The sequence below is a fragment of the Oncorhynchus clarkii genome, chromosome 5 (genome assembly GCF_045791955.1).
Source record: "Oncorhynchus clarkii lewisi isolate Uvic-CL-2024 chromosome 5, UVic_Ocla_1.0, whole genome shotgun sequence".
Taxonomy (NCBI): Eukaryota; Metazoa; Chordata; class Actinopteri; order Salmoniformes; family Salmonidae; genus Oncorhynchus; species Oncorhynchus clarkii.
In genome coordinates, this window is record NC_092151.1 from 23,859,736 (window position 1) to 23,875,725 (window position 15,990).

Below are 15,990 nucleotides of genomic sequence, written 5' to 3' on the forward strand. Positions count from 1 at the left end.
TTAAAGTTTGCCACAAGCCACCTGGGAGACACACCAAACATGTGGAAGAAGATGCTCTGGTCAGATGAAACCAAAATTGAACTTTTTGGCAACAATGCAAAACGTTATGTTTGGCGTAAAAGCAACACAGCTGAACACACCATCCCCACTGTCAAACATGGTGGTTGCAGCATCATGGTTTGGGCCTGCTTTTATTCAGCAGGGACAGGGAAGATGGTTAAAATTGATGGGAAGATGGATGGAGCCAAATACAGGACCATTCTGGAAGAAAACCTGATGGAATCTGCAAAAGACCTGAGACTGGGACAGAGATTTGTCTTCCAACAAGACAATGATCCAAAACATAAAGCAAAATCTACAATGGAATGGTTCAAAAATAAACATATCCAGGTGTTAGAATGGCCAAGTCAAAGTCCAGACCAGAATCCAATCGAGAATCTGTGGAAAGAACTGAAATCTGCTGTTCACAAAGGCTCTCCATCCAACCTCACTGAGCTCGAGCTGTTTTGCAAGGAGGAATGGGAAAACATTTCAGTCTCTCGATGTGCAAAACTGATAGAGACATACCCCAAGCGACTTACAGCTGTAATCGCAGCAAAAGGTGGCGCTACAAAGTATTAACTTAAGGGGGCTGAATAATTTTGCATGCCCAATTTTTCAGTTTTTGATTTGTTAAAAAAGCTTGAAATATCCAATAAATGTCGTTCCACTTCATGATTGTGTCCCACTTGTTGTTGATTCTTCACAAAAAAATACAGTTTTATATCTTTATGTTTGAAGCCTGAAATGTGGCAAAAGGTCGCAAAGTTCAAGGGGGCCGAATACTTTCGCAAGGCACTGTATATACTGTACTCGATACCATCTACTGCATCTTGCCTATGTCGCTCTGTACCATCACTCATTAATATATCTTTATGTACATATTCTTTATCCCTTTACACTTGTGTGTATAAGGTAGTAGTTTTGGAATTGTTAGCTAGATTACTCGTTGGTTATTACTTCATTGTCGGAACTAGAAGCACAAGCATTTCGCTACACTCGCATTAACATCATTATTTGATTTTGATTTGATTTTAAGTTCAAATAAAAGTGTTGATTCAGTATCGTTGTAATTGTCATTATTACAAATATATATATAAAATTTGGGCGATTTATCGGTATCGGCTATTTTTGGTCCTCCAATAATCGATATCGGCGTTGAAAAATCATAAAATCGGTCGACCTCTAAAATAAATTTTATATTTGAGATTCTTCAAAGTAGTCACCTGTCACGGCAGATTTCACCCTTTACCTTGATGACAGCTTTGCACACTCTTGGCATTCTCTCAACCAGCTTCATGGGGTTGTCATCTGGAATGCATTTCAATTAACTGGTGTGCCTTGTTAAAAGTTCATTTGTGGAATTTCTATCCTTCTTAATGCGTTTGAGCCAATCAGTTGTGTTGTAACAAGGTAAAGGTGGCATACAGAAGAAAGCCCTACTTGGTAAAAGACCAAGTCCATATTATGACAAGAACAACTCCAATAAGCAGAGAAACAACAGTCCCTCATTACTTTAAGAATTGAAGGAGGTCAGTTAATCTGGAGCATTTCAAGAACTTTTCAAGATTCTTTAAGTGCAGTCGCAAAAACCTTCAAGCACTATGATGAAACTGGCTATCATGAGGACCGCCAGAGGAAAGGAAGACCCAGAGTTACCTCTGCTGCAGAAGATAAGTTAATTAGAATTACCAGTCTCAAAAATTGCAGCCCAAATAAATGCTTCACAGAGGGCAAGTAACAGACATCTCAACATCAACTGTTCAGAGGAGACTGCGTGAATCAGGCCTTCATAGTCGAATTGCTGCAAAGAAACCACTACTAAAGGACACCAATAAGAAGAAGAGACTTGCTTGGGCCAAGAAACACAAGCAATGGACATTAGAGTGGTGGAAATCTGTCCTTTGGTCTGATGAGTGCAAATTTTATATTTTTGGTTCCAACCGCCGTGTCTTTGTGAGATGCAGAGTAGGTGAACGGATTATCTCTGCATGTGTAGTTCCCACTGTGAAGCATGGGGGAGGAGGTGTGATGGTGCTTTGCTGGTGACACTGTCTGTGATTTGTTTAGAATTCAAGATACACTTAACCACCATGGTTACCCCAGCTTTTTTGCGCTTAGTGGGACTATCATTTGTTTTTCAACAGGACAAGACCCAACACACCTCCAGGCTGTGTACGGGCTATTTGACCAAGAAGGAGAGTAATGGAGTGCTACATCAGACCTGGCCTCCACAATCACCTGACCTCAACCCAATTGAGATGGTTTGGGATGAGTTGGACCACAGAGTGAAGGGAAAGCAGCCAACAAGCGCTCAGCATATGTGGGAACTCTTTCAAGATTGTTGGAAAAGCATTCCAGGTGAAGCTGGTTGAGAGAATGCCAAGAGTGTGCAAAGCTGTCATCAAGAATCTCAAATCTTAAATATATTTTTATTTGTTTAACACTTTTTTGGTTACCACATGTGTTATTTCATAGTTGTGATGTCTTCACTATTATTCTACAATGTAGAACATGTGGAAAAACCCTTGAGTGAGTAGGTGTGTCCAAACTTTAGACTGGTACTGTATGTGAAATTTGCTTTGATTTAGAATAGACAATTATCATGCACCTGTCGGAACAGGGGCAGGGGAAGAGAATACATGTAATCTATGCACTTAAAAAAAAGACTTGCCTGTGCTAACGATTCTCACAAGCCAGTCAAAGTAAATTGATACAAATTACTTTGCTTGTGATGCACGCCGCTCAAATGATACAAATCTCAGAGCCTGAGCGCAACGGACAACGGACAACGATACAGATGTAACCATTTGCTATTTAATGTATTATCTGAGCATTACAAGTCAACATTCCATATGCATTTCGCGGCACACCTGAGAGTTCCTCGGGGCACACCAGTGTGTCACGACTGGTCTATCAAGTGCTATCCTGAGAGTTCAACATGTCCTTAGATCAGCCACAATATTCAACAGTGTTGAGGCCAGGCCAGGCAACCTCCTGCAATGGAAAATACACTGGACGGGAGTGTAGTGAGGAAGGGTGGACTGAGCACTATCAGAGATCTCTGTTGTCGGGGCCTCCCGAGTGGCGCAGTAGTCTAAGGCACTGCATTGCAGGAAGACCCACGGGGCGGATCACAATTGGTCCAGCGTTGTCCAGGTTAGGGGAGGGTTTGGCCGGCAGGGACATCCTTGTCCCATCGCGCACTAGCAACTCCTGTGGCGGGCCGGGCACCAGGCGTACGGTGTTTCCTCCGACACAATGGTGTGGCTGGCTTCTGGGTTAAGTGAGGAAGTGTGTCAAGAAGCAGTGTGAATTGTGTTTCGGAGGACTCACGGCTATCAACCTTTGCTTCTCCCGATTCCATACGGGAGTTGCAGCGATTAGACAAGACTTTAACTACCAATTGGATACCACGAAATTTGCAGTCTATAAATCAACAACCTCTGCATAATCAAAACAGTTGCTTTGTGAGACGGTGTTCACAGTTAGCCATTGTTATGTAAATGATAGATGAAGAGTACCAGTGGCCTGCCCTTGGCCCCAAGTGAGAGCAGAACCGCCGGAGCCTTGGCCAAGTTAGACACGGGTACTGGGATGCATAGATGAAAACCGAAACGTGTCTTCTGGGTAAAACACTGTGGTAAATCCTGTATGGAAATGTACCACCACCATGGCACATTTCAATACAGGATTTACCGCAGTGTTTTACACAAAAGGATCAGAGGAGAGCTCCTGGTGTGCTTATGCAAAACATGAGCCCAAACCTGAAAAGCATCAACAGGAGCAGCACCCCACCCTGTTCTCCTGGAGGCCAAAAGATAGGACACATTGAACGGCCAAAGTGTCTTAAATTACCGATTTAACAGGCGTGCGAGCAGTCTCGAGTCAGACCTCTTGATCATGTAGACGAGCGAACACAGAAACAAGCATGTTAACAACCCTTTCCAGGCCTTATTGCAAATTACATATGGTTGAGAAAGCTAAAGTCAGAACAGTAACAGAGCAAGGCTATGAAGGCTATGGAGGATACAAAGATTGCCATGTTACAGAAAAGATACGTGAGGGGTAGTCTATTCAGCCACTTTTGGGGTCAAATGGAGGTTGTCTGAAAAACCCTTCTTTATCATTAAAAAACACCACATTTCATCAACCAGCCTTGATCAGAGTCATGATGTTAGCCAGAGCTAGGTTCACAGTCAAGCCAAGCAGGCCATTACACAGAGCAAGGCTCAAAGTCATTCCCAGCAGGCCATTCATTGCCTTACCTTGTCATTTATGACCCGGGCTACTGGATCCCAAGTGGTGGCAGGTGAGAGACCCAACAGCAGCACAGGTGCTTATCTGGAGAAGGGAATAAGCAGATACGTTGGCTAAGTACAGAAACACTTATGCTAAATCTTCTCATAATCTTAGGGTTAAGCCTAAATGGCCCATTACCCTTATTAGACAGGATTATCCAAGCCAAATGATCTTTATCTACTTAAACCAACATGGAGAAAGAGGGGGGGGGGGGGTTATGTGATGTAAGGATTTTGCAAAAGAGCTGTTTTTGTTCATTGCATTCAGTGATACTCCGGAGTCCAGAATTCCACCATACCCCACTCTGAGGCTATGCTCATAAAATAAACAGTTTATCTGAGGCAGTGCATAGGCCTACATTTCATTGTGTCGTTTTACATATCGACTTTTGTGACACTCCAATTTGAAAAAAAAACTTAAAATATGCACCAGAACCCATATCTTGGGCAACAATGACATTTGAAAAACACAAACAATGCAGTGTTTACAAATAGCTTATTAGGCTACATTGACTTTTGAATCAATTAGGGATGCAAATTTCGGTCAATTTTGCTGCCGACTAACTGACCCTCATTAACATTTTTTTCAAACAGTAAAATTAAGAGACCAACAGAAAATACTATCAGAGATCTGTATATAATGGCGAGATGCTTATATTCCTGCTCTGGCAATAGGAGTCTTCCCAAGGCTCTAAGGTAGGCGACAAGCTTAGGCCCAAAATAAACACATAGAAATGTATTGGGCTTATTTTGGACATATTTTGGTGAGAGTGAAACCTATGATGGGTTACTAATATAGGATTCTGCTTTGGCTTCTGGACAATGAAAGAAAGTTGATATGAAATCCAATAGAACAGGAGAGAAATTCTGGTTAATGGCATGAGGAAGTCTTTATAAACTAATTGCCTTGTTTCTACGGATGGATTTTGCAAGGCTACTTTGAAGCAAGGTAAGACATGCCTCACTATTTGAAGTAAAGTAAAACGTTCAGGTTTCAAACAATTAAACCACAGACAGAGCAATGAGACAGATATTACTACCAAATATATGGTAGTGAGAGGAAGCCCAGTGGCCGGCAGTGGGTGAAGATGGAACGAGATGGATTTTGGCCGACATTCTGCTAATTTTCACATTGATTAACATTTCATCTCAATACAGTTTGCAGTTCCCAAAACTACCATCTGTTACGAACAGAGTGGACTACGTTTTGTAGACTTTACCCATTGCCAAAGTAAAAAAAACAATGTGATGTTTAGGAGTGCAAAGGCAAATTGAGTAATTGCACACGAGCACTTCACAGAGTATACGTTCCCTAACGGAAATGCTTACAAGCAAAAATTAAAGCAAGAAGCACCAGTGACTTGATCAATAAAAAAGTGGTCAGATAAAGCAGATGCTAAGCTACAAGACTGTTTTGCTAGCACAGACTGACATATGTTCTGGGATTTCTCCGATGGCATTGGAGTACACCACATCAGTCATTGGCTTCATCAATAAGTGCATCGATGATGTCATCCCCACAGTGACCGCACGTACATACCCCAACCGGAAGCCATGGCTTATAGGCAACATCCGCACTGAGCTAAACGCTAGAGCTTGCGCTTTCGAGGAGTGGAACTCTAACCCGGATGCTTATACGAAATCCCGCTATGCCCTCCGAAAAACCATCAAACAGGCAACGAGTCAATACAGGACCAAGATCGAATCGTACTACACCAGCTCTGACGCTCGTTGGATGTGTTAGGGCTTGCAAACCATTAGACTACAAAGGAAAGCACAGCCGAGAGCTGCCCAGTGACATGAGCCTACCAGATGAGCTAAACAACTTCTATGCTCGCATCGAGGCAAATGACACTGAAACATGCGAGAGAGCACCAGCTGTTCTGGAAGACTGTGTGATCTCGCCGACCTGTAGCAGTCACGTCTGTAGCCATGAAGTGCTTTGAAAGGCTGGTCATGGCTCACATCAACACCATTATCCCAGAAACCTTAAACCCACTCCAATTTACATACCGTCCCAACAGATCCACAGATGACGCAATCTCTATTGCACTCCACACTGCCCTTTCCCACCTGAACAAAAGGAACACCTATGTGAGAATGCTATTCATTGACTACAGCTCAGCGTTCAACACCATAGTGTCCTCAAATCTCATCAATAAGCTAAGGACCCTGGGACTAAACACCTCCCTCTGCAACTGGACCCTGGACTTCCTGACGGGCCGCTCCCAGGTGGTAAGGGTAGGTAACAACACATCCGCCATGCTGATCCTCAGCCCCCTCCTGTACTCCCTGTTCACTAAGTTGGCTGATGACACAACAGTGGTAGGCCTGATCACCGACAACGACGAGACAGCCTATAGGGTGGTCAGAGACCTGTCCGTGTGGTGCCAGGACAACAACCCCTCAATGTGATCAAGACAAAAGAGATGATTGTGGACTACAGGAAAAAGATGACCGAGCACGCCACCCTTCTCATTGATGGGTCTGCAGTGGAGCAGGTTGAGAGTTCCTTGGTGTCCACATCACCAACAAACTAACATGGTCCAAGCACACCAACACAGTCATGAAGAGGGCACGACAAAACCTATTCCCCCTCGGGAGACTAAAAAGATTTGGCATGGGTACTAGAGGTCGACCGATTAATCGGAATGGCCAGATTAATTAGGGCCGATTTCAAGTTTTCATAACAATTATTTTTGGACACCGATTTTGCCGATTTTTTTTTTTTTTTACACCTTTATTTAATCTTTATTTATCTAGGCAAGTCAGTTAAGAACACATTCTTATTTTCAATGACGGCCTAGGAACGGTGGGTTAACTGCCTCGTTCAGGGGCAGAACGACAGATTTTCACCTTGTCATCTCGGGGGATCCAATCTTGCAACCTTACAGTTAACTTGTCCAACGCAATAACGACCTGCCTCGCCTGTTACGCGAATGCAGTAAGCCAAGGTAAATTGTTAACTAGCATTAAACTTATCTTATAAAAAACAATCAATCATAATCACTAGTTAACTACACATGGTTGATGATATTACTAGATATTATCTAGCGTGTCCTGCGTTGCATATAATCTAACTGAGCATACAAGTATCTAAGTATCTGACTGAGCGGTGGTAGGCAGAAGCAGGCGCGTAAACATTCATTCAAACAGCAGATCTTTGTTATGCGTCAAGCATCGTGCTGTTTATGACTTCAAGCATACCAACTCCCGAGATGAGGCTGGTGTAACCAAAGTGAAATGGCTAGCTAGTTAGCGCGCGCTAATAGTGTTTCAAACGTCACTCGCTCTGAGCCTTGGAGTGGTTGTTCCCCTTGCCCTGCATGGGTAATGCTGCTTTGAGGGTGGCTGTTGTCGTTGTGTTCCTGGTTCGAGCCCAGGGAGGAGCGAGGAGAGGGACGGAAGCTATACTGTTACACTGGCAATACTAAAGTGCATATAAGAACATCCAATAGTCAAAGGTTAATGAAATACAAATGGTATAGAGGGAAATAGTCCTATAATTCCTATAATAACTACAACCTAAAACTTCTTACCTGGGAATATTGAAGACTCATGTTAAAAGGAACCACCAGCTTTCATGTGTTCTCATGTTCTGAGCAAGGAACTTAAACATTATCTTTCTTACATGGTACATATTGCACTTTTACTTTCTTCTCCAACACTTTGTTTTTGCATTATTTAAACAAAATTGAACATGTTTCATTATTTATTTGAGGCTAAATTGATTTCAATGATGTATTATATTAAGTTAAAATAAGTGTTCATTCCGTATTGTTGTAATTGTCATTATTACAAATTAAAAATTAAATGTAAAAAAAAAAATTTAAACGGACGATTAATCTGCATCGGCTTATTTGATCCTCCAATAATCGGTATCGGCGTTGAAAAACCATAATCGGTCGACCTCTAATGCGTACTCAGATCCTCAAAAGGTTCTACAGCTGCACCATCGAGAGCATGACTGGTTGCATCACTGCCTGGTATGGAAACAGCTCGGCCTCCCGACCACAAGGCACTACAGAGGGTAGTGCGAACGGCCCAGTACATCACTGGGGCCAAGCTTCCTGCCATCCAGGACCTTTATACAAGGCAGTGTCAGAGGAAGGCCCTAAAAATTGTCAAAGACTCCAGCCACCCTTGTCATAGACTGTTATCTCTGCTACCGCACAGCAAGCGGTACCAGAGCGCCAAGTCTAGGTCTAAGAGGCTTCTAAACAGCTTCTACCCCCAAGCCATAAGACTCCTGAACACCTAATCAAATGGCTACCCAGACTATTTGCATTGCCCCCCCCCCCCTCTTTTACACCACTGCTACTCTCTGCTGTTATCATTTATGCATAGTCAATTTAATAACTCTACCCACATGCACATATTACCTCAACTAACCAGTGTCCCTGCACATTGACTCTGTTCTGGTACCCCCTGGATATAGTCTCACTATTGTTATCTTACTGCTGCTCTTTAATTACTTGTCACTTTTATTTATTGTTCTTATCGGGGTTTTTTTCATTTTTTAAACTGCATTGTTGGTTAGGGGCTCGTAAGTAAGCATTTCACTGTAAAGTCTACACCTGTTGTATTCGGTGCATGGGACTAATAAAATTTGATTTGAAATGTGCAAATGAATGCTGGAATGCGCCAATAGGATCTCGCTAGCTCATGCTTGGCTCTGCCCACCTGCTTGCTTGTTCTGCCCACTATTACTCATTTGTTCCCATTTGAAACGACGGTGTGTGGTCTATCTTGGTTTAGTTATAAAAATATGTGATTATACTGCCTCAAGATCACATTGCAAAGTGGTGGGTGACGCGCTACGAGTTGAGATTGAGAAATTAAAATAGCTCCTTTTAAATTATGGCAAACAACTTTTTTTTTTTTACACACAATTGCATTTAGAATTGTTATTTGTTGCGCTATGACTGGGTTTACAAAAGCAGGTTTCACTTCAGTAGCCTTCAGGCTTTGAGGAGCTACTCTTGTGCAGTAGGGGAGATGGAAGACTATTCCACTCCTCAAACTAGGCTCTCTGTATGCTGTAGGCATGTGATAAATAAAATGCATGACGACTAACAAAAACACATATGCGCCAAAATTGACCCTATAGACCGATAAGCATGACTGATCAAATTTATTTTCTCCGGCTAACCGATTAATATTCCTAGAATCAATCTTAAATTCATGTGAGTTTAATGGTAATTCAATTTGCCCAGTATTTTTGTAAGGACATGCATGACTAGACTATTGGTTAATGAAACATTTGTGAGATGTCAAATGACAATAGCTGTATTATTATGACTAAGGCAGGGAGTGGGAAATACGCACGACATCTCTGTTTTGTATGCAACTGACAGGACTACTGCATCATTTTAACTTGTCACAACACAAAGAAATCTAATCTAAGATAATCCTCCACTGTTGTTGTGGACAAATTAATACTATCAATTTAGTTATTATTTTATGGAGGAACAATTTGGCTCGTTTAGGGTGCATCTATCTTGTTGTTTGTGGTCTGAAAAACATTGCTAGATTTAGGTGTCTGTTTTGTCAAGAATGAGGCTAGTGTATGCTATTGGCCTATCCTAAACTACCTTATAGAACGGCAGCAAAAAAAAGCCTCTATTTACATGTTGGTTATGAATGCATTTCACTACTTTTGGATTATAATTGGATTTTAAGGCTCGTATGAATGTCCTGCTTAATATAATGTTTGTGTCATCATTGCAAATCAAATGCATTATACTTAAGAAACACTTAAAATGGCTATCTTTTGCTAAAGCCTATATCAATGAGCGTTAGCATTCTAGCTAACAACGGCTGCATCCAAAATAGTTATTTAGCAAAGATCACAAACAAAAATAATCTTAGCGACTGTTCTAGCAAGAATCAAAACATAATTGTAAGCGCATGATAGCACAAAAAGGTTTTTGTTTAGAAGTAATAAAAACTTAAATCTAGGCTATGTTGAATGGACGCAGATGGAGATGGCTTTCTTACTGCTGCCAAGAGTCGTGCACTTTTGTCCATGGCGTCAGTGTGTTACGTACTGGAAAATGGTCTATAGGCACATAGCCTACACCTCTTGGAAAGCCACAGAAAAAAAGTAGCATTAGCATACACAGCCTAGAGTGTAGCCTGTGAGGCCTAATCTACTGTGGCTATAGACTACATAGTGTATCCACACAAGGCCTCAATAGGTTCATCATCATTCCACTAAACCCAGAGTACATCAGACCAGTATTGTCTGCCTACACATGTCATTGCGGCCTGTGGCCTTGCCAGCTGATCGGAGACAAACCCAATCAGCGCTGGGCTCATCCCCCCCTTGCCTTGACTCTCCCTGAACCCATACAGCACAATAGAGCTACAGTGCAGACCAACACTGTCTGTGTGTGTCACAGTCAGCTGAGCACACTACTGGGCTGCTTCATCATTGCCACTTTCTGCTCCACTTCCTACGGAGGGCATTTAGTTCTCTCTTAAAGCTGCAAAGGCTAACTTTTTGGGTGACCCGAACAAATTCACATAGAAATGTGTGTTTTAGATCTGTCATTCTTATCGAAAGCAAGTCTAAGAAGCGGTGGATCTGTTCTATGTGCACTAGTTCTATGCTTCCCGTTCTTAAGTTTAGTTTTTTACATCTTTACTTTTTATTTTGTACACCAGTTTCAAAACCAGCTGAAAATACAATATAGTTGGTAATTTCATAATACAATCTTTAAGTATCATGGATTTACTAATGGCTCCACGCATTCACACATACACTACATGACCAAGAGTATGTGGACACCTGCTCGTTGAACATCTAATTTCGAAATCATGGGCATTAATATGGAGTTGGTCCCCCCCTTTGCTGCTATAACAGCCTCCACTCTTCTGGGAAAGCTTTCCACTAGATGTTGGAACATTGCAGCGGGGACTTGCTTCCATTCAGCCACAAGAGCATTAGTGAGATTGGGCACTGATGTTGGCCGATTAGTCCTTGTTCGCAGTAGGCGTTCCAATTCATCCCAAAGGTGTTCGATTGGGTTGAGGTCAGGGCTCTGTGCAGGCCAGTCAAGTTCTTCCACACGATCTCGACAAACCATTTCTGTATGGACCTCGCTTTGTGCACGGAAGCATTGTCATGCTGAAACAGGAAAAGGCCTTCCCCAAACTGTTGCCACAATGTTGGAAGCACAGAATTGTCTAGAATGTCATTGTATGTTGAAGCGTTAAGATTTGCCCGAACCATGAAAAACAGCCCCAGACCATTATTCCTCCTCCACCAAAACTTTACGGTTGGCACTATGCATTCGGGCAGGTAGTGTTCTCCTGGCATCCACCAAACCCTAGATTCATCTGTCAGACTGCCAGATGGTGAAGCGTGATTAATGACTTCAGAGAACGCCTTTCCACTGCTTCAGAGTCCAATGGTGGTGAGCTTTACATCACTCCAGTCGACGGTTGGCATTACGCATGGTGATCTTAGGCTTGTGTGCGGCTGCTCGGCCATGGAAACCCATTTCATGAAGCTCCCGAAGAACAGTTATTGAGCTGATGTTGCTTCCAGAGGCTGTTTTGAACTCGGTAGTGAGTGTTGCATACAAAGACAGACTATTTTTTACACGTTATGCGCTTCAGCACTCGCCAGTCTCGTTCTGTGAGCTTGTTTGGCCTACCACTTTGTGGCTGAGCCGTTGTTGTTCCTAGACGTTTCCACTTCACAATAACAGCACTTACAGTTGACCGGAGTAGCTCTTTCAGGGCAGGAATTTGACGAACTGCTTGTTCAAAAGGTGGCATCCTATGACGGTGCCACGTTGAAAGTCACTGAGCTCTTCAGTAAGCCCATTCTAATGCCAATGTTTGTCTACGGAAATTGCATGGCTGTGTGCTCGATGTTATACACCTGTCAGAAATATTCATATTCAGTAGGCCTATAAAGTACACACTGTGTATATGCACACACACACACACACACACACACACACACACGTAAAGGGCATCTGTAGTACTCTCCCTCTGGTGTGCTGTGAAGTGAGTAAGAGCAAAGCAACCCAGTGTCTGATCTGCATCTAGTAGACACCAGACACAGAGCATTAGCCAATACAAAAATGTATTATCTGCATCAAACCAATACTCCAAATACTAGAACACAGGCACATGTACACTCATTATTACTGTACTAACTGCTGTTTACGCACAGTAATCTGCCCTGGACAAAGCAAAGCAAACTTTTGTTTCTGGCACTCAGATAGGCCTAACAATAAACTGTGAATTAAGGGAGGTATAGAGTGTAGGCCTCCTTCTGTGTCAACCCTTACACATGTTAAGGCTACATGTAATAATGTGTGGCGTGCTTATGCATAAATATGCTCCGGATTGTCTCGCTCATTGTGGCCACTTAATTGAAAATAAGAAGAATTTGGCTTTGTGAATGTGTAACAGTCATGCTGTAGTAGAGAGAGGGAGGGGGAGAGAAATGGAGTGAGAGACAGATGTTCTCTAAAGTGGGTCAGAGGCAGAATGGGGAGGCAGAGTGCACAGATGTGAGTTACATTTGTCAGACTGTCAAATCAAATGTTATGCAAACTGACAAATGTTACAGCTACAGTGCCTTGCGAAAGTATTCGGCCCCCTTGAACTTTGCGACCTTTTGCCACATTTCAGGCTTCAAACATAAAGATATAAAACTGTATTTTTTTGTGAAGAATCAACAACAAGTGGGACACAATCATGAAGTGGAACGACATTTATTGGATATTTCAAACTTTTTTAACAAATCAAAAACGGAAAAATTGGGCGTGCAAAATTATTCAGCCCCCTTAAGTTAATACTTTGTAGCGCCACCTTTTGCTGCGATTACAGCTGTAAGTCGCTTGAGGTATGTCTATCAGTTTTGCACATCGATAGACTGAATTTTGTTCCCATTCCTCCTTGCAAAACAGCTCGAGCTCAGTGAGGTTGGATGGAGAGCATTTGTGAACAGCAGTTTTCAGTTCTTTCCACAGATTCTCGATTGGATTCAGGTCTGGACTTTGACTTGGCCATTCTAACACCTGGATATGTTTATTTTTGAACCATTCCATTGTAGATTTTGCTTTATGTTTTGGATCATTGTCTTGTTGGAAGACAAATCTCCGTCCCAGTCTCAGGTCTTTTGCAGACTCCATCAGGTTTTCTTCCAGAATGGTCCTGTATTTGGCTCCATCCATCTTCCCATCAATTTTAACCATCTTCCCTGTCCCTGCTGAAGAAAAGCAGGCCCAAACCATGATGCTGCCACCACCATGTTTGACAGTGTTCAGGGTGATGAGCTGTGTTGCTTTTACGCCAAACATAACGTTTTGCATTGTTGCCAAAAAGTTCAATTTCGGTTTCATCTGACCAGAGCACCTTCTTCCACATGTTTGGTGTGTCTCCCAGGTGGCTTGTGGCAAACTTTAAACAACACTTTTTATGGATATCTTTAAGAAATGGCTTTCTTCTTGCCACTCTTCCATAAAGGCCAGATTTGTGCAATATACGACTGATTGTTGTCCTATGGACAGAGTCTCCCACCTCAGCTGTAGATCTCTGCAGTTCATCCAGAGTGATCATGGGCCTCTTGGCTGCATCTCTGATCAGTCTTCTCCTTGTATGAGCTGAAAGTGTAGAGGTACGGCCAGGTCTTGGTAGATTTGCAGTGGTCTGATACTCCTTCCATTTCAATATTATCGCTTGCACAGTGCTCCTTGGGATGTTTAAAGCTTGGGAAATCTTTTTGTATCCAAATCCGGCTTTAAACTTCTTCACAACAGTATCTCGGACCTGCCTGGTGTGTTCCTTGTTCTTCATGATGCTCTCTGCGCTTTTAACGGACCTCTGAGACGATCACAGTGCAGGTGCATTTATACGGAGACTTGATTACACACAGGTGGATTGTATTTATCATCATTAGTCATTTAGGTCAACATTGGATCATTCAGAGATCCTCACTGAACTTCTGGAGAGAGTTTGCTGCACTGAAAGTAAAGGGGCTGAATAATTTTGCACGCCCAATTTTTCCGTTTTTGATTTGTTAAAAAAGTTTGAAATATCCAATAAATGTCGTTCCACTTCATGATTGTGTCCCACTTGTTGTTGATTCTTCACAAAAAAATACAGTTTTATATCTTTATGTTTGAAGCCTGAAATGTGGCAAAAGGTCGCAAAGTTCAAGGGGGCCGAATACTTTCGCAAGGCACTGTATATTAGAAAGTCAACAAAATCTTGCAAATCGCGTACCAAGAATGGGTTTTTGGCTGATATTAAATGGGCTATCACCTACTTTTCAAAATGTGTAGCTACTTTAAAAAAATAGTAGCTTTTTAATTGTGGCCATCTAGAATTGCATTTAGAATTGTTGGGCTTATAAATGCACATTTCACTACAGCAGCAATGAGCTGAGCTCTAGCAAGGAGGTGATACTCCCCTCAAAATAGACTCTGTATGCTGTGCACGTGTAATAAATAAAATACAAAACGACTAAGGAAAATATACACCGGCCAATTTAATTCCACTAAATTATGCAAGTGATTCTAATGTCAACGCCATTCAGCATGTATAGCCAGATGAGAGTTGTGTCTCTGGTGGTAGCTCAGGCTACTTTTATTCCGGTAAAAAAAACAAAAAAACATTCAACAGCGCATTTTATTAAAATAACCTAGCAAATTAGATTGGTTGTCACTCAACTAATACGGTCAAATATTGCGTAAGCCATTTTACAAAGACTTCAATTCTGAAGGTGCCACGCAGAACCACTGGAACCACTGGACTATGCTACTGATATTGCCTGGGGTTGTTCAGCATGCAAATTGACTTGTAGATCAATGATAGTCAACACAATTACATGATTACTTCGTCAATGAAGATGACGAAGTTATCACAAAAGATAAGGAATTTTCGGAAGTTAGAAAGAAAGTAATTGGAGCTAAACAAAATTGTGAACCACCAATTAGTAACGTTTGAATCAATTTTCTGACTGATGCAAGCTATATTTGGATCAGTTTGGGATCCTGCGGAGTGATGCACTCATATCCTAAACAATTGAACTGGGGTCCGATACGTATCGCTGAATCAATATATCTTTAATATGGATGTAATGGTTCACCAAACCCACGGTTCGGTACGTATTGCTGTTCGTGTGTGTGTGTGTATATATATATAAACAACACTAAAATACAGTCTAATATGCGTGTGAAATCAATATGTACACATGGCTCAGACATTGTAGAGGCCTATCCTATGTTTTCTGACAAAAAAAAAGCACACTTGTGTGACTCAAAGGGGACTTGTCTGTAGCACGGTACTTCCCAACAATGTGATGGGCTGACACTGTTAAGTAGCTCTCTGTAGCCCTGGATGTCCATCCATCTGTAGTAAGCGCAACACAGGGTGCATTGGCCAATTCATTGATACCTTTAGCTTGCTTATATAGAGCAGTTACTACCGTTTTGTGGAAATGGGTGCCAGAGGGCGAAGCTTAATGTGGCTCGACCACTTTCATAAAGTGCTGAAACCCCTACACATGTCTACTACCGGGATTGGGCGCATATCTGCGGCTATGAACATTGCCATCGCTCCTGTAATTTATTTGGTCCGGTCAGTCAGCTGTGAAGGGCTGCTTGAATGCATTTCCGTCTTG

At 42.2% G+C, this 15,990-nt stretch overlaps 1 protein-coding gene across 4 annotated transcripts in view; it reads right to left on the reverse strand.

The window, feature by feature from the left end:
• Window positions 1-15,990, reverse strand: part of LOC139408556 (erbin-like) — a 118,465-nt gene that overhangs the window by 91,378 nt on the left and 11,097 nt on the right. For all 4 annotated transcript variants that reach the window (XM_071152594.1, XM_071152592.1, XM_071152593.1 and 1 more), the window contains exon 2: window positions 4,308-4,383. The gene's annotated coding sequence lies outside the window, so the exon portion shown is untranslated. The remainder of the gene's footprint in view (window positions 1-4,307; window positions 4,384-15,990) is intronic.